The sequence below is a fragment of the Falco peregrinus genome, chromosome 5 (genome assembly GCF_023634155.1).
Source record: "Falco peregrinus isolate bFalPer1 chromosome 5, bFalPer1.pri, whole genome shotgun sequence".
Taxonomy (NCBI): domain Eukaryota; kingdom Metazoa; phylum Chordata; class Aves; order Falconiformes; family Falconidae; genus Falco; species Falco peregrinus.
The window spans coordinates 93663054-93688289 of NC_073725.1; the positions used below are offsets into that span (position 1 = coordinate 93663054).

At 45.8% G+C, this 25236-nt stretch overlaps 1 protein-coding gene across 2 annotated transcripts in view; it reads right to left on the reverse strand.

Moving 5' to 3' along the window:
- Window positions 1-23535, reverse strand: part of LOC101920190 (contactin-4) — a 339023-nt gene extending 315488 nt beyond the window's left edge. For both annotated transcript variants that reach the window (XM_055806900.1, XM_055806899.1), the window contains exon 1: window positions 23362-23535. The gene's annotated coding sequence lies outside the window, so the exon portion shown is untranslated. The remainder of the gene's footprint in view (window positions 1-23361) is intronic.
- Window positions 23536-25236: the final 1701 nt, after the last annotated feature.

Consider the following 25236-nt stretch of genomic DNA (forward strand, 5'->3'; position numbering starts at 1 on the left):
CAAATTAGGCAGTTACATGGCAATGCACTGTAGGAAGAGAACAGTAACCTGTTCTTTGGTATAAGCACTCAGAACATCATGGCCAACCTCAACCGTTTAAAGTAATTTTCAACATAAATCTGCAACAGTTGAATTTTTTTTTTGCCTTCTGGTTTATGACCCTTTCTTTTTCATTTTATAATTAAACTTTTCAAACTTCATCCTGCAAATAGTGAGAAACATATTTCAAGTGGAAGGGGAAAGTGCACCATGCTGTGCCAACAGAAATAATGAATTCCTCCTAGGGTTGTTAAGGCATGGAGTGATTAAAACTACATCTGCACATTGCAAAAAGAGGTCGGTTTGGTACTCTAAATGGCTGAATTTTTATTATTTCCTCAATAAAGATAAAAATGGTGCCAGAAGGATTATTAAAAACTAAGGTCTCAATTCTCTCTGAATGAGGTTTTTGCACCCCAATGACAAACGTAACTTCACAAATTTGAAACATGAATAGATCCAACGGGAAATGCATAAACACCGGACAATCCGGAGGAATCTGTTGCTTAAGCAGCTCTGAATGCATCCATAAATAAGATCTTCAGGATTTTTAGGGTGTTCAGAGATAGTGAATTTCAAGCAGAATGGGAATTTTCTGACTATTTTTTCCCTGCTGGTAGTCCCAGAGACACAGAATTATCTCAGGCTCCCATAACAAGCTATTTTGTTATAGGAAAAGTTGGCTTTTTTCAAATTATAACCATGTATTTTTTTTTTTTGTAATTTCTACATCCAACCCAAACGCTCCAATAGCTTTGAACACACTTTCTAGCACGCGAATATCTTCCCCATGCCCCAGCTTTTACATCACTCCCCTCCAAGCCAGAGCCTGGTGTATCTTGGTGCTACAAAACTGAGCTAAGATCAAACACAGAGGTCTGCAACACAGGGGAGGGAAGGATGGAGGGAGGGAGAGGGGGACTCACATATCTTCCCTCCATAGATGTCTGCAGCAAGTGAGATACCCATGAGCACACAGTGAGTTCTCCCAGCATCCATGACCACAGGGAAGGAGAAAGTTGAGAAGAAACCTACTGTGAGCACCCATCAGGTCACCTGGAGCTTGTTTTTTGGTTAATATGGAAAGAAAAGGCTCCCAAGCAAAGTGTGCCTCTGGTTTCATTTCCCTGAGGGGTCAGGTATAAGACCAGGGCATGGTGGTCAAGCTTGCACGTGCTTTACTTCTGTGGTTTGGTTAGTAGCGAGGTAGAAACCTCAACGCATGAGACAGGACAATGCAACTGGAGATCTCTATTCAAATTTTTGCTTACAAAATAAGAAATTATCAGCTCTATGATCTGTAGGTCACACAGCTAGCTAGGCCATGTAACCTGCAGGTTAAACATGCATGATTATATATGGCTTGTTAGAAGTATGACTGAACTAATTGATGGGAAAATCATGCTGCACCCAACTGACCTTATCATTGTTCAGATTAAGAAGAGGTCCCTGCCGAGCAATGACAGCCAGTGCTTCAAGAGTGTTTTCATGTCTAATGCGATATTTTACCAACACGCAGGGACATTTCACACTGCAGTCACCCCTAGCAGCATCCTGCATCAGATGACAGAAAGGAACTTGCCACCCATCACAGGAAGCCCGCTCAGTAATCCTCTCAGAGATGCTGTACTGGCACGATCATTAAAATGCATAACATGCAGTCTCGATGCTATCAGAGCAGCAGTGCATGGGAATATGATGTCTATAACAGGGAACATACTGGCTCCAACCTTCGTATTCATCTGGGATACCTTTACTACATCACAGTTGGGCTGACTTATTTCATAAAGGGGAATGGGCTTTATGTGCAGGTCTCCAGCTGGCAAGCGCCACAAGGAAACACCGAAAGCATACGAGCTGCTTTTTACAGAAGGTCCAGCAGAGAATGAGGTTATGATTTTCAGTTTGCAAAGTATTAGCGTATGCACGGGTAAGAATATAAAGGTTCCCTTGCAAGAGAGAGGGAGGGAGAGAGAAACAGAGCACATTTTACTTATTCTTCAGCTCTATTATACTTTCTCTGTAGGAGGTGAAAACTGGCAATTACTCTTGAAGATGCACAGGTAGAAAGATAGAACATAAATCAAAATACAAAGAATATGAATACATTCTCTAGTTATTCAATGGATATTTATTCAACCAAGGTGCTTGGGAAAGACTGTTATAGCAAGCCACACAGTACATCACGAGAAGTCTCTCCGATCTGCTTCATGTTACTTAGCAATCAGAAGAAAAGGAGACTAAGAGAAGCGACGATATTGTATGCGGCACACAATCCAAATAAGCCATTTGGAAAGAAAAGGTCGGCACTGGTGGGGTTGACATGAATAGTATCTCTGTAAGATGCAAGTAGTTCATAAATACACAGATGAATTTTGGGAACACTTAAAACAGTTCTATTCTTGCACTCTAAGGAGGCTTTAAGGGAAGAGAGGAAGACATTCATGTGGACAGTACATAATTTTAAAGACCATATTCTTGCTCTAAAAAACAGCCTTTGTGTATTTGAAGGTCAGAATTCAGATGAACTTGCTGGAATTCATATTCACCAGGAAGAAACAAAGTCAGTCCTGAGAAGCCCATTAAAAAAATATAATGTGCTTTTTCCTTAGGAATTACTCTGAAATTGGGTGTCATGTGTCTGACTTAATGCTCTAATGGTATAACTTGAACACTAAGAAAGGATTTACAGGAAATATCTGTTCCTTATCTGATGGTAGAAGGAAACCAAAGTCTCGCAGTCTGACACTCCAAGGTGGCTTGTGTCAACCTAAACCTCCAAAATTAGCTATTTATCATTGGATTAAAACGGAGCTCGGATCAGCCACTTTGTTCAAGCTCAAAGACTATCAGATCCCAAAGGAACCGACAAAAAAAAACCTCCACAAAGCCAGGCAGGAAAATACAGAGGCACAGAAATTGAGGTGACCTGCCCACTATTTCATAGTGGGAAACACAAGGCTGGCTCCTCAGGCCAGACCTACAGCCACCACCGCTTTCCAAGTTACAGGCTGGAAATTGTGACAAACTGACCTTGGTGGCAGTCATTAACGGAACAAAACACCTCAAAGAACAATTTCTGTATAAGAAATGATTCAGGAGATTGCCAGCTATCAAGAAATCATTCAAAAAAACCTTTTTGGGAAGCCTCTCCTAATGGAAGATGCAGAAGCTCACCACCAGAGTCTTGCTTTTTGCAAAGAGCGGTACGGAGGTTTTGTCAAACCTGGAGCTTTGCAGATGTGATTTTATCTTAAAAGCAGGTCCTTGAAAACAACCAGGAGCACGCCAAGGAGGCATACGTGCACTTTGGGGATCTTGAGAAGATATCACAGTATAATTTGCCTCCTGCTATATATATGAGAGCCAAGCTACACGCAGGGGGTGCAGCACCTGACAACCCCCTGTGATGGGGGCAAACGCCTGGCAGGGGCTGCACATCTCCCAGCCTCCATGGCTCACTCCAGCCCTGCTAGGGTTCCCATGTGCCATTGCTGAGTGATCTGAAAGATTTACACCCCAGTTCCTATGCTTGTTTGGATTACACTCAATCAAATATCATTATGATTTTATTATAATATATTCTTGTATTATTATATTCAATGAATAAAGCCAGCAACATCAACAAGCTATATACTCTTAATTTACAAAATCTACCAGTAGTAATTAGAAAATAATTATGTTAAAAGACCAAGGGAGATCCAAGGAAAATCGCAAGACAGCAGCACCGTTGCATAAAAACTTCAGCAGTACACTTAGGGTAGTAGTAGAGTGGCAAAGGAGGAAAGTTAAGGTTCAAAAAGCTAGTTTTAATTTTAAAATTTAAAAAAAAAAAAAAGATGTACTGGAAGTAGCTTCTGAGAAGAACTGTGCTGTCTAAAAGTGCAGAGCCTGGAGCTGAAGCAGGCAGCCATGCAGAGCAGCCTGCCGGGTGCAGCTGGGAGCAATGCCCGCAGGCAGGAGGGAGCTGCAGGCGCAGGCTGGGTGACAAGATGCCAGGAGAGAGGCAGGCAAGAAAATAATAGATGTTTTCAAGCATGTGTACCTTCTCTGATGGAATATTTCTAATGCAAATATCTGGAAGGCTGAGGACAGAAGCTGGAGGTTTTTAGCAAGTGGGTAACTAGGATGAGATTATTTATGCATGAATGCAATATTACAGTGCCAAAAAAGCTAACAGTGAATTAATTCCCCTGCCTACTGATTTAAAGGACCAGGTCACAGCCCTGTCAGATGCTTTCGCATGTCAGCGAGTGGCCTGTAGGAGCCTAGCACTGCTGCTCGTTGGGTTTTGTGTCACACCACCACCGTAACAGACAGCTCGCAGACAGGTAAAGACCAAGTCTCTGCCCTGATTTCCTCTCGGACCCGCTGACCCGCTCTGAAGGATGCAGGTGCCCCACGGACCAGGCATCCACAGCCTAAGCTTAACACTTGCAGGGCAGCTGCAGCCACTGAAATGGTCTGATCCTTCCTCAGCTGTATTGAGGAACTCCTATGGTCTGGCACTCAAAGCTTATCTCTACATTCATCAGTGCTAGACTCCAGAATGCCTCGTTATATACCCCACAACCACTAAATAATATGTCATGCACCATATGCACGGTACTTGCATAAGGGGGGGGGGGGGAAGCAAACACCATAATGCATCAGTGTTTAGTAGCTTCTGTATCACTTTAAAAGGGACCCTAGCTGCCACCCCAGAAAGTTTTTTTAAAAATAAGCTTAATTGGGCTTCTTCACCTTTATTTGAAGAGTATGAGGCACTCAATCTTGAATACAGAAATAACATGTCTTTGCCCAAAACAATATGCAGCATGAGGGAAATTCAAAGTGACGCTATTTCAAGGAGGCAAAGAAACTGATTTAGCCACTCTGACAGGCATCTATAAGCAAAATAAAATGGGAACCTAATTTCAGCCTGCCATGCCGAAATAATATGCAACGTGTTTTGATGTCATAACATGAGTGTTTCATACATGAAAAGTATCTCGGTTGGTAGCGAGATGCTTCCAGACACCTGCGAGAGGAGGTCCTGGGAGACAGGAGGCTTAATTGCTATTTCTCAGCGAGCAACCCAGCAGTACAGTAACTTTTAGATCCTTATTGACTTCTTAACTGTTTTGCCAGATGTCAATACACAAAAGTTTAGAAGTAAAAACCATGACTGAACTTTTCCTTCTAATTAATGCCTGTATTGATCAGCTAGGCTTCCTCTTGCTTCGTGTCACAAAAAACCACTGGATTTCAGAAGGGTCCCTGCCAAAGAGGTATTTATACATATGGCTTGCTAATAAAAAGTGAAGACTGAAATCTCCAGCATGCTAACAGCATCGCTTTTTAAAAGTGCATTGATAATGAGCAGCCCAATGAACTAGGGCAAAGTTGGGCATTTACAGTCTCAAGAGCATCTTGTTTTGATTTTCATTGAGTTTCAAGGTTCAGCAGTTTAATAGCCAGCATGGCCACATTCTCATTTCCTTCATTTCAAATTTAGGAAAAAAACCACCACAAGGCTACATCTCAAAGAAGAAATCAATCCCAAATTCCACCTGGCAGTTAACCAACGTGTGTAGAAAACATTGTCCAGCTTCTGCTGAAGTTCTGCTGAGTTTTGTTACAAAACATTTGCACAGCCCTTGAAGTTGCTCAGTATCTTCTAGCCTAAAACTATAAGCAATGAAAAAAATGCACATAAATTACACTGAATATTTAATAATGGTAATGACTTAAATATTAGAAGCGCTTTGATGCATATTTCTGGGGAAACTGTGTTTGTCCTTGACCTTTGCTTACTCATTATTTTGTCTACACATAATTAACACATTCATAATACCATATAAATGCCACTTATTGATACTGTCCCACAGGCAACTAGTTATCTAGGAAGAACATGGACACATTAACATTTACTAACTCATTTAGCTTCTCTTCCGCATGGAACTGAGGAAAGCCATTTGTCAAATCGCACCAAAATGTATATTAAACAGGCAGTATTTAACAAGGTAGCATTTTAAATGTTGGCAGACAACAGCCAGAGCCAGTTAAAGGGGCAGCCCCTCACAAGGCTGCCGCTGAGCACACAGGCAGTGGCATCCCCTGAGATTGTACGTACAGCTTGTCAATACAGACAATTTACTTACTTTTTTACATTTTCCCTTAATTTAGCAACAGTTACCATGTATACTGGATAAAAGCTTCAAATGCATCCTCAGTGACCCATGCCCACTCCAGAAGGTAACATCGCCCCCAAGGCACCAACTCCAGGAGGTCTGAGGTCCTTCAGAAGTTCAGGTATTTAACCATGTTACACACCATTGTTGCAGTCAGAGTCCAACTCAGCCGGCCCCACACGGGGCACCAATTGTTGCAGCACAAACTAGCAGACTGCAGAGGCTTTACCACTGGTCAGATTCTAACATCTGTGCTGTATCACCTTCCTCCAGAGGTCAGACCACACTGCTCCCCCTCCATCTGACCCCCTGTCCCACAACACTCAGGGCTATTTAACCACTTAGCAGGAACAAGCTACACCTGCACATTGTCCATGTCAACCAACCCACTGCCGCTGCGGCACAGCCACAGCTGCATCTTATCAATGCCAACAAACCCACTGCCTTCACTCCTCTCCACACCATCTCCTTACCTACAGATTTCACTGCTCTGCAAGATGCCCAGTGTGTCCTGCAGCAAGGCCAAAACCAAGAGCCTGGCAAAGGGGTTTCAGGAAAATTTATAACATTTTTTTTTCTCCAGAACACATTCTCTATTATTCACCAACACAACTAAATATTAAGGGCCACTTATAATTATTTTGAGCGTTTTGTTCACTCCACTTGACTTTTATTCGGGAATTATTTCGAAAGACTTTCGTAACAAATATCTGGTAACACACATGTCAGCACTTTGGCAGGGCTGGCAATTTTTTAGTGAGCTCGAGTTAAATTTAAAATGGAAATTGGACTAATTAATTACTTGAGATGGAACAAGAGGAGGATTTCAGCATGCGACTAAATGAAACAATGGGAAAAGCAACGATTGGCGTGATTCCAGCAAGCAGAAGCACGGGCAGCGCTTCCCAGGGAGCGAGCGCAGGCAGCAGCCTCCCACGAAGCATGCAGGAATGACCCTGAGAAAGGCACAGAGGAGTAACAGGCTCTCAGGATGACACTGTGACATCTTCCCTCCTTAAGGGAATGAAAATAATAACACGTCAAACTGAGAACCGATGGATACTGGCAGGCCCATCACCAGTGCTTTAGGTATGATGAAGTCCTGGGGAGCAGGACTGCAGTACCAAGGCTAAGGGCTCTCTGGCCGTGGTTGTGCGCAAGTGTCCACCTGTCACACTCATGGGACATGTGCAGGGCCGGACTGCTTCGGAAGGAAAAGATACGGAAAGTAATGCTGGAAATCCATCCGCATCCTGGATGCACTTGTTAAGCTGCAAGTATGGCTCTGAGTAATCTGTGTTAAAAGTTTCCTGCTTCCGAACCAGAATCTTCCCATTCAAAAAAAAAAATAGAGGAAATGTGCTTGGTAAACAGGCAAGGAATGTACTACACGAGGCTTCAACAGGGGAAAAAAACGCATAAAGCAAGAAACAGCTACCAAGTTTTCATTCTGTCTTTCTACAGTAGAAGGAGGAACAGAAATGAAATATAACCTAAGTAAGGTGATGTAAGGAATCAATACACAAAGTTATCAAATAAGCAAAGCTGTCTGCTAGAAGAGCCCTTTCTGACAGATCCCACTGGAGGATATCCTGAGCATTTCAGCATTAAAAAATAAAAAAAATCATAATCAGCCCTGGACAAATCACCCATTTTTCTCTGCTAATGTTGATTTAAAATATGTAAATGTATTCACAAGCTAGAAGGTGTGGATAATGACTGTTAAATGTGCAGAACAGTGACCATTAAAACAATAGAAGCAAATGCACAAAAGAAAACAGTTTTCAAATTTGATTTTTCTACGTTCACCATGGAAACCTCTCTCTAAGCATTGTTGTCAAGTTCAGCTGAAGAGACACAACAGGCAAAGTTTTACCCTCCTTTTTATTTGCGAAGTGGAGGGCAGAATTTTCTCTTATGTTTTTTGTCAAAACAGTTTGAAATAGGAGTGTTTGTCTATCCATGGAAATAAACCCACAAACCCCTCATAAATCAAAGATCACCCATTACAAATTCTCAGGTTCCGTTTATGGGGGAGAAAATGGCAAAAAAGGTTAATTTGAGGATGAAATACAGGAAAAATGGATGAAGTCTGTTATCTGCCCAGTCCTCTCTGCACAACATTCCTCTCTTCTGGCAGGACCTGCACAGAAAATGCATCTGGAAGTATCCAGGGTCTCTGACAAGGTACTGACAGCTGATGGATGGATCAAATCCAGTATCTGGAATACAAAATGATAAGATTCAGTAATTAAGGGGATGAGTGACAGTGGCTAAGGAAATGAACGGACATCACAGCAGAAGGCTGCATCTCCTTTTTCTTCATGAAGGGGATAATGAATGGGTTGACCACAGCAGGAATTTATTTTTAACTACAAATATTGGTCTTAAAAACACTTTACAGTGTTTTTATGTTTGTGTTAGCAGTGTTGCTACCATGTTGAAGGCATTTAAGACTTTATGAAACTCAACTGTGACCAATGATTGCAGGTGTCTGTGCCCACACGCTGTCACATTTGAGAGCTGGAAATGCTCTCTAGTCCAGCCCACTCGTACTACCGATACACCATCACTTTACTCCCTTCCCAAAGTCATCAAAGTCACCTCCAAGACAGTTTTACAATTTCTAAGCATGTTCAGATTCAGAAAATTATAAGAAAGAGTTTACACATGAATAGGACCTAAAGAGTAAAAGGATTATAAAAAAAAAAGGGGGGGGGGGGGTGTGCATTATGGATCAAAGCATATTTTCTGCTGTGAACCACTTTGTCCAATGTAGCTTTTAGAATTTTTAATAATTTGGTATGTTGTATCATTAGTAGAAATAAACAGTCTTAGAAATCAACTCTCAGGAGAGCCTTAGTTCACTGACATTTTCCACTGAAGGAAATTGCTCAAAGGGTAGTTTCCAAAAAGCAACGCTTCTCTGGACACATCCTTTTTTCTATTGCAGCTCCCTCCCCCTGAAGCCGAGCGTAACTCTGCTGTTTCTGTCACACTGCTATTTTCAGCTAATATATTTAGCCATTTGCAGATGTGGAATATGAGGAGCCATCCCAAACAGACACACATTTCCTGCTTGTTTTTCAACAAACTAATTCTCCTTTCTCCCATATCCTGCCTGTACAAACAATATCCTTCCTGCAGACCAGTCTGCATGACCACAGTACCATTTAGCAACCAAAGCATGGATGCTCATTATCTGCTTCTCCTGCTATTTACTTTTTTACCCTCCATTCACCTTTTCTTCTAATCTTACACCATATTTGGGTCAGCAACTTTCAGTTCTTCTAGTTTTGCATTGCCTCACACACACTGGCAAGTGTTACGGGAAACACATCTATTCTAGCTGTATTATTAATTTATCGACATTTACAGAAATTACACAGACATATACCCTGCAAAATCAAAATACCCCTGGGACAGTTGGCCAACTTCAGTTCACAAATACTAATGACAACTTTCCTCCCCTCCCCTTTTCAGATTATATGTTTAAGAGGATTCTTTTTTTTTTTTCCTGCAAAAGAATCCAAAAGGCCTGAACAGAAAACAAAGCAAAAAAAAAAAAAAGTGTTTGTTTAGAGAGGGGGAAAGAAGGATCAAGCTGAAGAAATTATTTTTTCTGGTCCCAAGGTAACCCTGTGGGAAATCAGCACAATTCAAAGAGGCTGTTTTTTCCCCACCTAAACATCTAAGTCAGCTCATGCTCATCTGAAACTCAGTTTACTTCAGAAAGGCTGACGAAATAAAGCAGCCCATCAATTATTTAAAGTGTTTGGCCCTGATCCCGTAAGGGCTTGGGTACATGCTTAATTTCATCACAGTCTTAAAGCCGGAGTCATCCGCAGCCAGAGGTTTGGTCAGTGAAGTGGCTGGAAAAGAAAATGCCTGAACTGGCATTTTTGGTGAAAAGAGCCATTCTGGTCGTGGATGAAGGATCCTCTGAGCAGAGTCTGGATGAATCCAGACCCAGATTCTCAGGGCACTGTCCCTGCAACCCCAGTAACCCCCTCAAGCTCAACCACTTCCATCAGCAACCATCTCACGGAGGGGTCAGAGCTGGACAGCAGGGTCCAGATGTGGACTACTGAGTGCCGGGGGAGGGGTGACAGTCCCCCCCCAGCCTTGTGGCCACGGGCCAGACCTGAGGGCGGCTGAGCCTCAGCACCAGCTCACATTCAGCCTGCACCACCCAGGGTCCCCAGGTCCTCTTCAGCAGAGGTGCTGAAATACAGATGTAGAAATTCAGAAAGCACAGGTATATAGTTAATATATATAAAAAATATATTACATTATATAAAAATAGAAGTATAGCTATTGCACATAATCTTTGTCCTTACAAGAAGTAGATTGCAGTGGAGAAATGCATTCTTCTGTTCCATGGAATTTAATTAGTTACTAAATTTAGATACTGTCAGTATAGTTACAGAGGATTCACTGCAGCTGGATTTAAATATTGCATGATATTTTATATTTTACACAATACTAATGGATGACATTATGTTAGTACAGATATTGTCAAGTATTTCTATGTGAATGCTTAGGTCTACTCATAATGTTTCAGACAGCTAAATTGTGTTTGATTACATTTTCAAAAATATACTTTCAGTCCCAAGTATTGATAGTTTTAAAGCAAGTATTCAGAGAGATCCTGAATCCCATGCAGGTGGGAAGGACTGATCCAAAGCCAAAACACAGGTGGAAAAATAATTACATCTGGTTTAAGCATAGAACGGAATTATGATGCAATCCATGGGGAATAAGAAGTCGGTGTTAAAATTTCTCCTCTGGCATAAACTTAGTATTTTTAATAGCTCAGTACCCTAAAATCCAAAGAATTTGGATAGAGATTACTAGAAACTGAAGTTCCTAAATATCTCTGTATCTCTGACCATCTTGGGATGTGCATCTCAGTTCCTCATCCCCAATAAAACAGCACACAACCAGCTCAGAAGAATTCCACAAGGATAATCAAAGACCTAAAATGTTAAGTCCTTTCAGGTACTACAGTAATATGGGTCAAGTAAGTTCTCAAGTTTAATTGAAACTGCTTCTACTTCCAACTGCAGAACTTCACAAGGTACTTTCTCTGGGACGCTGGGCTTCGCTATAGTCTGGCCTAAATTTTTGGAGACTTAGTCAAAAGTCAAAGTCACTGAGACAAACAGTATCTGCCATTTCAGACTGGTGCAATTTGTGAAGGATGTTATAAATCCTTGAAAAGCATTCCTCCACCTTCTTTTGTTCTTTTTTTTTTTTTAAATTGAGAAGATTCATGCAGCCCAACCTGCTCTGCATGGTCATGCCATGGCAGCAATGGGGCTGACATCCCAGCTCCGCCAGAGACAGACGCCACATGATCCAGAACCAAACTGCCATTTGAAAATGTGACCCTGAAGTTTATTTTTGACAGATGGGATTTCCCAGGTATAGCACTGTGCTGTCTCTGTAATATCTGAACTCAATTTAAGTTTGATCTATAAAATTATTTTCATTTCAACCCCTTTGGACACTTGCAACAACAATATTTCCCCTCTCCCTTACACGAATCTAATTTGGTCTTGTACTGCAACTCTGCTTAGAAAGCTGTTTAGTGGCAATGTTTCAGAAATATGAATCAAATTTTCTTGAGTGAAATAGAATTAGCTATCCAGGAAAGGATAATCCACTTTTCTAGGGGCAGCAATTCCGTATTTTAGGTAATGGTTCTAAAATACAATAATAAACATAATAAAATGGTTCTGAGATGCAGTGCGGGCTGATAGCAAGCAGGCTAGCCGAGGTAGCCTTGCTGTCTCTGGATACACTGGGAATGATCGGAAGCATTGGCTTGTCCACAAAACTGTACACTTACACCACACGTCAGAACCTCCTGATGTGTTAAAACAAAGGAAAAAAGCAGCAGTGTAGCAGCTGAGGGTTTGGCCCTGGGGCTGGTTTCAGTGTGGGGACCACTCCAGTGCCAGGTTAAATCCTTTTAAAACAGGATTTGAAGGATCTTCCTCCTGGACCAGAACAGAAACACCTGTGCTAGATGTCTTCTTTGGGCAGGAGGAGCACTCCCATCCCTCAGCAGCCAGGAGGAAGGTCCCTGCAGATGGAGGAACTGGTCCAGCTAACCACTGTCAGTCCCTCCTCTTCGGAAGCAAGAAAGCCTCTTTTGGCAGCAGACCCACCAGAAACAGGGTTTTTTTGGCAAGTCTTACTTAGATTGTGCTGGCAAAAGAGAAGCATCCGTATTTCAGTCTTCTGTGGGCCACTGTTCTCACTGCTAGTTGCCTGAGACATTGCACGAGCCACCACGCGGATGGAGCCACTGAGGCAGTAAAGACAGTAGACTCTGAGTAGAGGAGAAAGGAAGAATTGAAAGGGAAGATTTTTTTTTCCTGGCCTTTTGAAGTTTTCTTGACATGCCACATGCTCTTCGTACTTCTTCCACCTCCTCTGTAACTCCCACACCTTTCTTCTCCCAAAGCAAAGAGGTGACAGAGCCTGCAGCCATCCATCCTGGCTTCTTTAAGCACCTTCCATCTCCTTCACTCCTGCTCAGCCCAGACTGGCTGCGCAGGCACGTGTATACAGACAAGCAAACCTAAAGTAATTAAATAAACAGTAGCACAAACACTGCACTTCTGTCCATTTATGCTAGCTGCTGCCAAATGGGCTCCTCCATACAACGTCTGCAGCGGAGCTGTGATCTATCACTTAATCTACTGTAAGGACTTTATTCATACCACCCGAGGCTGGGCAATGGTGTGCTATTCAGCTCCGCTGCAAACTCCCACTTACACAGGATTGAACAAACCAGAAGGTATTACTGAGCTATTATTGGCATCTTTTGCCACATGCTGTCAAGTTTCTAACTTCAGTGGTCCAGAAGATTGAAGCAGAAAGCAGATGAGACAGTACAATCATGCGGTAGACCCGGACTTTATACTGACACACTGGAAAAACACTGACTGACCTTGAAACTTGCTCTTCCAAGGAAAAAAAATCAAGATTGAAAGCAGATGAGAAGATCCTCAAACCCTACCCCCCTCACCAACAACCAAAGCCACCCCACCCTGAAGGAAACAGGAGCAGCGACCAAACCCGCTCAATCCACGTTGGCAGCACAGCTCCGTGCAATGACGCGATCCCTGCATACTCAGATCATGTTGGGACACAACCGCTTCTGTGCCTTACATCAGTTTCAAACACGCATCTAGAGTGCTCTCTGCTTTTTAAAAGACCATATTACTCATCATGTTTTGTTTTCTGGAGAAGGGCATCTCCAGCTCAGCCATAAACCTGCGGTGAGAGCAGGTGACCTTGTTTCTGGTGGTTTTTCCCCCCAAAGAGCAAATGTGGGCATACTGAACTGCTCACTATGCTGCAAAGGTGCTCTGGACAGCTGACTGATCCACCAGACAACGCAGAGCCTTCCTGAACTTTGGAAGTGCAAGTTCAGAACTGAAAAAACTGCCTGACGTGGCCAACACCACGCAGTGGCAGCATTCAGCAGCCACCCAGTTCTGCACGTTTTCTGAAGCCCTCTAGGTGCAACTCAGCTGCAGATTCAAGCCGCTTCACTACGACGTCATCCATCCCCCCATCTATTTGTTTTCTCAGTCGTTGCTGCATGTTTATCTTCTAAGCCCTTGAGGGTGATTGAGCCAATTACCAAATGTACAGGCAGCTCTTCACGATGAAGTGCTCAACAACTCCAGCGATGAAGTGCTCAACAACCCCAGTCCACATCCAAGCCTCAGGAGCTGCTGATCACTTCGAACAGGCTGACCTCACCCTGCCTAAAAAACACACCACCAAGTGAACTGTCACTTCAGAGCATCGTCTCTCCTCATCCCGTATTTCTTAGCTATGCCGCGTCTTTCAGCACACCCAGTAATTTGGCAACTAAGAGGACAGGAACCTTTTCCAGAACTGGTTTCGTCTGCCAGTAAGGGCGGCAGAACTGGAAAAAAGGGTAAGAGCAAAATCAGGGCCAGGAAGATGCGGGGCTGCAGCCCTCCTATGGCAAACAGTCTAAACCATGAGTACTGCTGAGGATCCTGGAGAGGTTTCTGGTCTGGAAGAGCCTGCATGGGATTGTCTATGGCCAAAGCGCTCTGTCAACCCAGACCTGCCTGGGAGAACCAGTCGCTTGAAGGCAATCACATATGCCTCTGCAACGCACACACCTTTCCAGTGGCAAAACTATCAGCCACGGTATGCAGCCTGTGAGTGTTACTGGACGTCCTGTGCTCATAGCTTTAAGTTTTCTGTTGCAGTGTGACATGATAAAATCTAGAGTACGTGAAACCTTCCCAGTCAAATCCTTTCCCTTCTGTGGATGCTCCCTGAAAAAAAAATTCTGCGAAAACAATTGCATCATGCTCCCATAACAGCTAACAAGCTGGTGGTTTTTTTCCCCCTTTCAAGTCATTTATAGGTAAGTACCTTCTACAGTGAAAAACACCAGTCCCAGGCAGTTGGCAAGAAGTCTGTGCTTTTCATCTTCGCTCCAGGGATGAAGGACATGCAAACTCCTAACCCACACACTTGTTGCACAAAGCCCTCGGCCGGCAAGACCACACCGTTCCCTGCTTCCATTTAGCTGAGCAAGTGAAGCCGGGAACCCATTAATTTGCTGCATGAGTTATGGTTCCCCGCAGCACCTTTTGTTCGCTGTCAAGGTTCTGCAACAATGACGAATGCAGCTACATTCAGCCCAAAACTCTAGAATCTGATATACTAAATCATTCTAGATATTAAATGTCTCAGCGATAAGCCTAGCAAATGAATTCCTCTGGAGCCTACACATTTTGCTGTACACGAGGCAGAAGGGACTCCCGATATAGTCCTCTATTGTTTCATGGAAAATTATGCAGTTTGGTAGCATTGTCACTCCCAGGAAAGAAAGCAGGATCCCAGAAAAATCCACACAATGTCCAGTGGCTACTAAAAGAAGCTGCAAATCTGCCTGAATAACAGAGGCAGCAGAAGGCACCTAGTAAATAAACAGTAAAGACCGGAGCAAAATAAACAAACAGGGAAACACAGTCAGAATGCTTAAGCAGCAAGACACAAGCAGGTTTTCAGTCTTACTCTTACCAACCTCACTATTAATCTTTTTGGTTTAAAATTATCTCCTCCCTTTAGCGACAGCACACTGAAGTCAAGAAAACTGAAAAAATTTCATCTCAACTAATTCATAAAGAACATGTAACTTTTCAAAGGAATCCTAAATCAAAACAGATAAAGGCAAGAAGAGGGTGGAACAACTGTTACTTCATTTTTAATTTCTCAAAATCACCATCAGATCTATCACAGTGGTTAACACCAGAGAGATTTTGCAAGCTTCATAAACAATAGAGGTATTACCCATTATCACACAAGTACAAATTAATTTGACCTTTCCAGATTTCTCATACTAGGTTTCCTTTTTTCCACTCGACTAGAGAAAATATTGAGTCAATCCCTGTTCTGCGCTATTCATTTACAGCTGTATTTGACTAGTGGTTGGTTTTTTTCACATCTGCAATTAGAAGAGACCCATCAAACACTGAATTCACCCAAGTCATTCCTTGACTCAAACCAGCGCGTTACTGGTGCTCCCCAGGAGACACCCAGCCTGACGCTTTGCATTGCTCTGCATCTGTTTTTCCCATCTCTGCCTCCCTGGTAAAACAATGTGTGATATATTCATTTAATATTAATTGTAGGAAGTGTTGGCAAACAATATGAAAATACTGCTGAGATCAGAGACGGAAGGATGGTCAGCGCCTTCCATCTGCCCTGCCAGTCCTTTCTGCCCACTGACCTTATCCCTGCCCAGGAGACACCTGCTTGATGCCCACCAAAAATGGAGCTGCCAAAGCAGCCGGCAGACCTCTTCTGCCACACAGATTTTTGGACTGGACTAACGCTGAGCTATCCTTACCAGGACATCCCTGAAAGCCTTCCTGCAAGCTGTCGAGCAGAAGAACTGCACACCGACAACCAGCCCTCGTGCCATGCACCGCGCAGGACAGCTTCTCCGCACACACCACACGCTTGCTGCTCGTCACCACTGATTTCTGCAAAGTTTAAAACCACTCTTCATGAATAATCGGCGCTTTCTATTGGCAAGTCTAACTGTGCTGGATCCCACAGAGGAACCCTCTTGAGCATCTTGTGTTGAAACCAAAGGAGCTGGGGAGGAGCAGAGAGGGTGATGCCGAGCAAGCCCCCCCATCAGCCACAGTGTGAGAGGACCTGCTGCGGCAGGCTGTGAGTGAAGATGGATAGTGGTGAGTATACAAGTGGTGGGAAAAAATGAGGGGTACGCTGAGAAGCAGAACGGCCTTGTTGGTCAGCAGAGAATCATGAAACAAAGATGTCAAGGAGAAAAATGATGCATGGTTTTTTATTGATTCCTCAGAATTAGTAATCCTAAGAAAATTATACTGTTGAAATTGTGTTATAGGCATAACATTCACTATCTGCCTAAAACCTGCAAAGTGGCACCAGTTCTTCCCCAGGCCTGCAGAGAAGGGTGCGCTCCCAAAGCTCCCAGGCTGCGTGGCCGTTCCGGCACCAGGATCTGGCATCCGGGCAGGGGGGTGCAGCAGGTGGGATGTGCTGCGGGATGCACTGGGAGGGACGGGCAGTGGGATGCACCGGGAGGGATGCGCTGCGGGATATACTGGGAGCGATGCGCTGCAGGATGCAGCAGGAGGAATGGGCAGCGGGATGCACGGTCAGGAGCTGGGTGCTGCGGGCTGAGTGCTGCCACCCTGTGGGATCCGTGCCACTCGTGTCTCCGAGTGCCACGCTGCTGTGTGCTCTGCCCTGCTCCTGACAGCCCACCCGTACTGGGGAAACTGGGGGGCTCTGAAACCCAAACAAGCTGTTTCCAGAGAAGCGTAACATGCTGAAATACATTTGAACATGAATTCACAAGTTGGAAATGTTTATAAATATGATTTGGAACAAAAAAGTTACTGAATTCTGGCCAGAATAAGAAGAAATACTGTAATTCAAAATAATTTGCATCTCAAAGTTAACGATCTGATATATTTACACAATTCGTATTTACTCACACGTATCAGGGCCTGGATTGAAATCCTGTTTAGTACATTGCTAAGAGCTGATTCTGTTTGAAATTACTCTTCTGCTGTACTTCATATTTCATTCATTTCTACTTCCAGCTATACATGCACAACAGAAGGCATTATACATCTCCCTAATTGAACAATACAGATCAATTAAATATGAGAAGTCATTCCTGGACTAAACCCTCTTAGGCAAATGTTCTGCTCTTATGATAAGTAACTCTTTTTAAAAAGCTAAAGTTGAGTGCTCTTTGGAAGCTCCCCCCGTCCCTCCAAAAAAAAAAAAAAAAAGACTGGGAGACAAAGACCAAGAAGATTCATCCATTCATTCATGACAAGAGGATAGGATAGTTTTTGCCTTCATTTCACAAGAGCAGGGAGCAGTGATAAAAAAAAAAAATAATTTTTTTTTTTATTAAATGTATTTGGTGCTCTGTGCAGGAGGTGAAGAACCCTCCTCTGTTCAGTGCTCAGCATGCCTTTCAAACACCTCTCATGGGTCACACCATTAATACCAAGCACAGTGTTATCACATAGTACCCCGGAAAAAGAAAACCACATGAAATGAATTTATGCACCATTGGTAGCCCACCAGATCCAGGTTCCTTACACATATGCTATATAAAATGTGGGGGTCCCACAAAAGGTCCAACGGGAGAAGATCCAGCACGTCAGCCTAGCAAAGAGCTCACACCTGGTGGTGTCAGAAACCATGGCTGCCATGGATGGGCCAAGACCTGCTGAAGGCAGCCCGGCACCAGGGCAGGTAGCCAGGATGTTTACTTTGCCCTTCACTCACCTACTTTTCAGTGAGTTTTTACAATGTTCTTTGCTAATACACAATCTGTCCCATAAAAGTAACAACATCAACCCCGTGCAAACCTCCAGCTAAGTTAACAGCAGAGTCCAGCTCAGATATGAGCCAAATACTTCCAGTCCAAGGAAGGGAAACCTGGCTGCCAGCCACCTGGACAGCTTCTGGGCTTCCTCCAGTCCCTAAGGCCAGCCCTTAGCTCACAGGCAGTGAGTGGCATTTAACTCACGAAGAAATTAAACTACTCCCAAGGAAGCCTGTGGGCGGTGCAGGGACACTGATGGAGGAGTCTTTTGGACTGTGCTACTTGTGAACAAGGACCACAAAAGGAAGATGAACCACCGCTGAAAACTAGAGAGGGACTTTTTACAAGGGCATGTAGTGACAGGACAAGAGGTAATGGGGCAGATTTAGGTTAGATATTAGGAAGAAATTCTTCACCATGAGGGTGGTGAGACCCTGGCCCAAGCTGCCCAGAGCAGCTGTGGGTGCCCCATCCCTGGCAGTGCTCAAGGCCAGGCTGGATGGGGCTGGGAGCCACTTGGTCCAGTGGAAGGTGTCCCTGCCCACGGCAGGGGTTGGAACTGGGTGGACTTCAAGGTCCCTTCCAACCCAAACCATTCTACGACTTCATGAGCGTGGCAGGGAGTGCTGTCACATTGCCCTCCTGGGTTAAAAGAAATCTGGAGAAAGCCAAGCCTAACAGTTGCTATTTCAGCCACATCTTACTCTGCAAACAAAATGGGGAAAGCCCACGTGAGATGGTTAATAATGATCGTGTCCACCGTGAGATGGTTAATAATGATCGTGTCCACCAAGTCTCACTGAAGCCTGGCTCAGAGCCTCTGGAAAAACAGAAGAGAAAAGGTGGTGAAGTGCCATTGTGGGACTTGACTTGCATCTTAGGAGAGCTTGGTATGGGATGTATCAAAACTTTAATTTATTAATAAAGATGTTTGGCCATATTGGAGGCATCTCCAGCAAATCTTCAAGTAACAAAGTATCAACTGGGAGCTCATGGAAGAATTAGTAGAAGAAACAAGTGTGGTAGAACCTCAATTTTGAAACCTTGAGCTGTTTAAACAATGTTTAGAAAAATACTGTAAAGGTAATTTTAAAAAATTGATGGTTGTAGATTATTTTCTTGAGTCCACAAGACATTTTTTTGAAGTGGAATAATGCAGTAAGTGTAACACTTACCTTGCTGAAGTCCACATGCTATTACATCTATGCTGCAATTACGTACCTGAGCAAAATTCCCCGTTTATATTGCAGAGTCAAAACTTGCTCCTTATGCTCTAGCTTCCTAAATTTGAATCATGCATATGAGAAAAGTCACTAGATTAATTATTTCGAAAATACTTTCACCCTGTTGGTCCTGAGGGTTTGACTTTCAGTGATTTAACCTAACAATTAAAAGAACCCAAACCAACAAAGCTTTCTTTTTCTTGGTGTCCTGTTGAAACAGATTTTTATCCTGCAGATTAAGATAGAAAGTGACTGCTTGTCTCTAGGGAAAAGCAAAGAATGAAGTTATTTCCCAAGTACAACACATACAGTACTGCAAACTTAGTGCAGAAAATACTGTTGTTTTGGTTCCTAATGAAATGTGAACCTCATTTATGCTAAGATTGCAAGCAGATTTTACACTAGAGTTTTAGTTTTAATATCACCATTTTTGGTGGATGATGGTAGGGGACAGGGAAGAGTTGTGTGTTCACATGAAAGAGTAAATCAGCCGGATGTCATTATATATTTGCTTTGCTAATAATAAAAAGAATGAATCACTACTGTCATGATATTCATATTTGTATTTGAGTAACCACTGTAGCAGATAACAGTAAAGATGTGTGCAAGTTTAAATCTTGGCAGCATGCCTAGATTAGAGCTTCAGAGCTGACATTTGTGGATTTTGTGTGATTCATGTTACTTTTCTGTGTTTGTGATTACCTTCCTGTCAGGGGCTGCACATCACTCATGCACCAAGCAGCAGCCTTCCAGGTTCTGCATGTGAAGGAAAATTCCCAACTGTTGCACCAAACCCTCTTCAGATGGAGCCCCGTCCCCTGGATGGTAATGGGGCTGAACAACAGGTCACCCACAACATCAAAAGGAGCGTGTAAACAGCTTTTACAGGGACATTATCGGGTCGTTTTAGGCCGCAGATGGGAAGAAACCCCAGACTAGCTATAATCTAACATGGCTAAAAATAGACCTGTGATGATTTACGAACTTTCAAACGCAGCAGAGTATTTTTAAGCAAGAGCATCTTCTCCGGCACTGCCTGCAGCCCGAGCTGTCTGTGTGGCGCCAGGGCTGTGCCCACCCGTGCCCCTGGTGCAGAGCAGCCGGGGGAGCTGGCACCTCCATCACGCTTCGCCAAATAAAATTCCCAAAGACGGTGAGAGAAAATTAAAAAGGCAATGATCTAGCTACCTTGTGGTTAATATCCTTCCCTCAGCTCTGCCTTGCCTTTACCTCTGATTTTCTAATTTTTTTTTAAAAAAAATCAAGTTAACTGCACAGAACTGCCAAACAAAGCCAACTCCCTAAACCCACCGAAATAAGTCCCGTGGCACAAGAACATCTCCAAAATTCTTCCGAAGTTTTGCACCTCTGGTAGAAATTATAAAGGACCTTACACCTGTTTTCTTCTCACAGAGGAGCATATTTTAAATCAAAGAAATGTTAATCACAATAAAAATAAAGATCTGCATATCAACAAGAAACTTTCACACATGACGAGGTGCAAGTTTGGGAACCAAGGTGAGCTCTTTCCCCAGCTGCTTGCTGCCTTCCAGTGCTGCTGGTCTTCCCTCTAGAATAAACGCTCCTCAGCTGACCGTTTACATTCAGCACTTGGGAAACAAGCGACGGAGGGGTTACACTGGAAATACGACAAGGGCCACCCCAGGGAAGGACAGCTGTGGTCTCAGAGACCACCCATCCAAGAAGGCTTGTGCCACATCACAGTCAAATGTGTCCTCCTGGCTTGGAGAAGAGGAGACGACGACGCTTGCCCCCTCCCATGACCCAGACCACACCAAGGGCATGCTTGCCCCTCATCGGACATCCATGGTGACCTCAGGCAAGGGGCTGAGCAGCTCCAGACATCACTGCGTGCACATACAGTTAGGGTTTGAAGGCAGTACCATTTCATCATGTTTACTGCTTACATGCTAAGGGAGAAGCGAGGCTTCTTGCAAAGGTAAGCTTTTCTTCTGCTGTCATTCACATTCAAAACATCTATTTTGTCATCATGTAGAACAGCACCAGCTTAAAATTCTGGGAACACTAGATGGGCTAGAGAGCTCGACTCCGCTGCAGAAGATAAGGATGGGAAAATTTCCAAGTCACAGAATCACAGAAGGTTTGGGCTGGAAGGGACTTTACAGATCATCTAGTTCCAGCCCCCCCTGCCATGGGCAGGGACACTTTCCAAAGTTGCCAGAATTTTTTCCAGGATCATTCAACTCCACCTACCTGCAGGCACACCCTGCTTTGCTCCAGTCCCCCCCTCGCCCTCCCCACCCAAGTGCCTGCCCCCGGGCTGCCAGTACAGGGGCACACAGGGCAGGAGACCCTCCCAGTAGGTGCTACCTACAAATACACACAAAGATTTTGCTGTGGCTTCTTGCGAAGGGTACGTGTGTTTGATGGGGTCTGATGAAACACCTCCTGAAATCAAGCAAAACGTTGTCAGAGGTATTCAGCTCTGCCCAGAGTTCAGCACGGGAGGGAGAGGTTGCTGCACGCCAGAGGAAGCCATTGTCTAAAGCAGGCTGCTTTGGGAAAATTAGCAGTGTGCACACCTCTAAATGAGGCTGTACAGCAAGTAAAAGAGGGATTAGCCATGTAAAGTAAGTCCTTTTGGTATTAGATTAAAGAGGGGAGGTGACTTTGAAGGATTATTCAAGAGCCATTTAAGCAGTTTGCAGGGACTTACAGACAGGGTAAAAATGCAAGCTCCTCAGGTCCAGAAAAGAAGGAAAAACAGTGTCCTGGCCAGGAAAGCAGCAGAAAAGGCTGCTGGAGGGTCCACCAGGCTGCCCCCAGCACAGAGCCCCCTCACCCTGCCTCCCGCGGCAGCAGCGCGGGGAGCCCCGGCGTGCGGGAGCCGGGGCTGGGGGCTCCGTGTGCAGCTGGGACGGAGCAGCCGGGAGCTAGAGAAACGGGGGAAGGGGCTGCGACAGCTCCGCCGCCACCGGGACGTGCACGGGCCGTGGCATCCCGGCTCCCCGGCTGAGCAGGAGCGCGGCAGCCGCTGTCAGGATGTCGGGAGCCGTGCGACCATTGCAACGGGAGCATGACACCAGCCCCTGCGCCCATCCACATGATGGATCGGCCAGGATGCAGGTCCCGAACTGAACCATGTAAAGGGGAGGATGTGCAAGCACAGGCACAAAACCTGACTTCTCTACCGCCACACGTTCCCCTCCTTCCCTGCACCTCAGGGTGCCTTATCACCATGCTGGCTCCTAATCCTTTGCCCACTTTAATCCAGCAAGGGAAAATGAATACGTTGCTGCAAGACATCAGACTCTTTTATTGAACCCTCCTTGCAAATAATAATAATTTAAAAAAAAAACAACAAAAACCCAACACGCTTTTGCTTAGTCTAAAAGGCAATGGATAATTAGTATGTAAGATACGAACTATTTCCACTTGTTATGCAAGCAGCATCGTTTAATTTGTAGTTTAGAGAGCAAGTCATTCCTGTCTGGGATAAATAAAACAACATGCTGCATTACGTTTCTCGCAACACGGAAGCAACATCAGCCTGGGGAAAGCTAAAGAAGCTAAAACTCGAGCACGGCACCCTGGCTGGATCGAGCAAAAAGTTACGCATGCATTCCTGGCGGCCGCGGGGGGGGGGGGGGCAGTCCCCGCCCGCAGCCACGCACAGCGCCCCAGCCCGCGCTCCCCGCTGCCAGTGCCCGCGGACCCGCAGCCAGCCCCCTCCGCGGAGCCACCGCGGCCGCGCTGCGCTGCGCACCCCGCTCCGCGGGCACGGCGGGGAGCGCGGGCGGCAGCAGCCACCGCGCCCCGGGCTCCGCAGCGCCCTGCCGCCCGCACCCCGCGCCCCGCACCGCGCTCCCGGCCAGCCGCTGCGCGCCGCCCCGCGCAGCCCAGCCGCGCTCTCCTTCCCCAGCGCCGCAACCGGTTTCCTTATTTATTCCCCTTTTAATTTTTTGTTTGGTTGGTTTTGCCTTTTCAAATCTGCCTCCCTCCTCCTTCCGCAAAGCCGCGCCGCGCTTACCTGGGCGGGGCGGGGGGCATGCTCGGCTCCGCGGGCGCGGGCGCTGTCTGCCCGCCGTGCGCGGCAGCCCCGAGGTGCGCAGCTCCCGCAGCAGCCCGCGGCCGCAGCATTGAGCGTCAGCGGCCGGGGAGCCGGGCAGCGCCGCGCAAACCCCACCCCCCAAACCTGCGCCGTGCGCGGGGGGCGGGCGGAGGAGCCGCGGAGCCGCGGCCGCCCTCAACCCTCCTCCTGCCCCGCGGCCCGGGCGCGGCCCCTGCGCGCAGCGGCGCACCCCCCCCAAGCCCGGGGTACAGCGCTCGGCGGCTCAGCCCCCACGCGGGGGGCAATTCTGCCGCCTGTTTTGTGGCCTTATAGCCCCGGCGCGGCGCTTCCCGCCGGGCGCAGGGCACATCCGCACCCGCGGGCTCTGCGCACCCGGGGCGGCCCCTCCGCGGTGGGGGCGCCCGGTTACTTCCCGCTCCCTGCCTTTTTCCCACCCTCCGCCAGTCCCGGCCCCACTAAGGGGGGACGTGAGAGTCCCACATTACAGCTCGGGGCATTATTTTTTTTCCCTCCCCTCCTCTCTCTGCGTTGGCCTCCGGCATTCATCTCAGCTTTCCCGTAATTGTTCTCACTCTTCAGAAGCTGCCCCTCTCCTCCATCCGCCTGCTGTGCCACCCTCAGCCCCTTGCAGGACTAGCCCACCCTCCCCTTGCACCCCCTTGCTGACCCTCCTCGCCCGGTGCGGGGCGCAGAGGCGGCGGAGGGGCGAGCGGGGCAGGTACATCCATCCCTGCTGCTCGCCAGCCGCCTGGCCACCGCCGCGCTGGGACCTTGCTCAGGATGGCTCCTGAGGGTCTGCGCTTGCTGCTGCGATGCAAATAATGAGCCATGAACCGCTTTGAAAGTCAGAGTTCAGGCTTCATAAGCAGAGTGATCCAAAGGCATAAAGAAAAGGAAAAAAAAAAACCCAAACCAAAAACAAACAAACAACAACAACAACAAAAAAAACCCAAACCAAAACCCACCCATCCCAACCGCTCTTCAGAAGCACAGGTGGAACCTACCTTTCCCCCTGCCCGGGACCCTTGTACCTCGAATTGCTCTTAAATGGCTGTGCAAAAAACTGCCTTTCAGTGCAAAGAGGGTATTCAGTCTTAACTGTGCCTCCCCTGGGTTTTGAGGGATTAAGTGAAACCCTTATTATGTTTAATTATCTCTAGAGCTGTTCTCTGTGCTTGCTGCCTTGCTTTATGGTTTAATAAACTGCACATCGATATAAACTGAATGACAATTAACATTAGTGCAGGTTGGATTCGCATTTATTGCTGCTTACAGGTTCACACTCGACGTGCCTTCGCGCGGATGTTTCACTGCCATCTATCAGCACCTCTTTATTAGCACAGCTCCCAGATCCCAAAGACAGTTGGGAAGCACCCTGAGCAGCTCGGGGGGGGCGCTGCCGGGACCCCCAGCTCAGCCGCACATGGGGCTCGGCTGCACGGCTCCAGGGGGCTTGGGCAGTGCTACACGCAGCAGTGAAGCAAGGCACCGGGGCTTCTCCAGTGCCTGGGGGTAACTGAGCATCTTTAGTTGGCCCAGTCCTGACCAGCCGCTATGTATCCCTGCCCACAATCCCTTAGGAATGCTCAGCTCCTGTGTGATGGAGAATGGCCCCAAAAAGCCTGCTGCTCATAGAGGGGGCAGCGGGGGCCAGTGCTGCCTTTCCTGAATCCTGTGAAAGTTTAAGGTTGGACCCAACTGCAAAACAGAGTCTGGAGGAGGCAGAGTCTGCTCTTGAGCGAAGTGTGAGAGGATCCCCTCATGTTATGAAATGTTATCTAAATGTTATGTATTTTTTGTGTAATCTCATTCTGATTTATACAATAGTGGAGA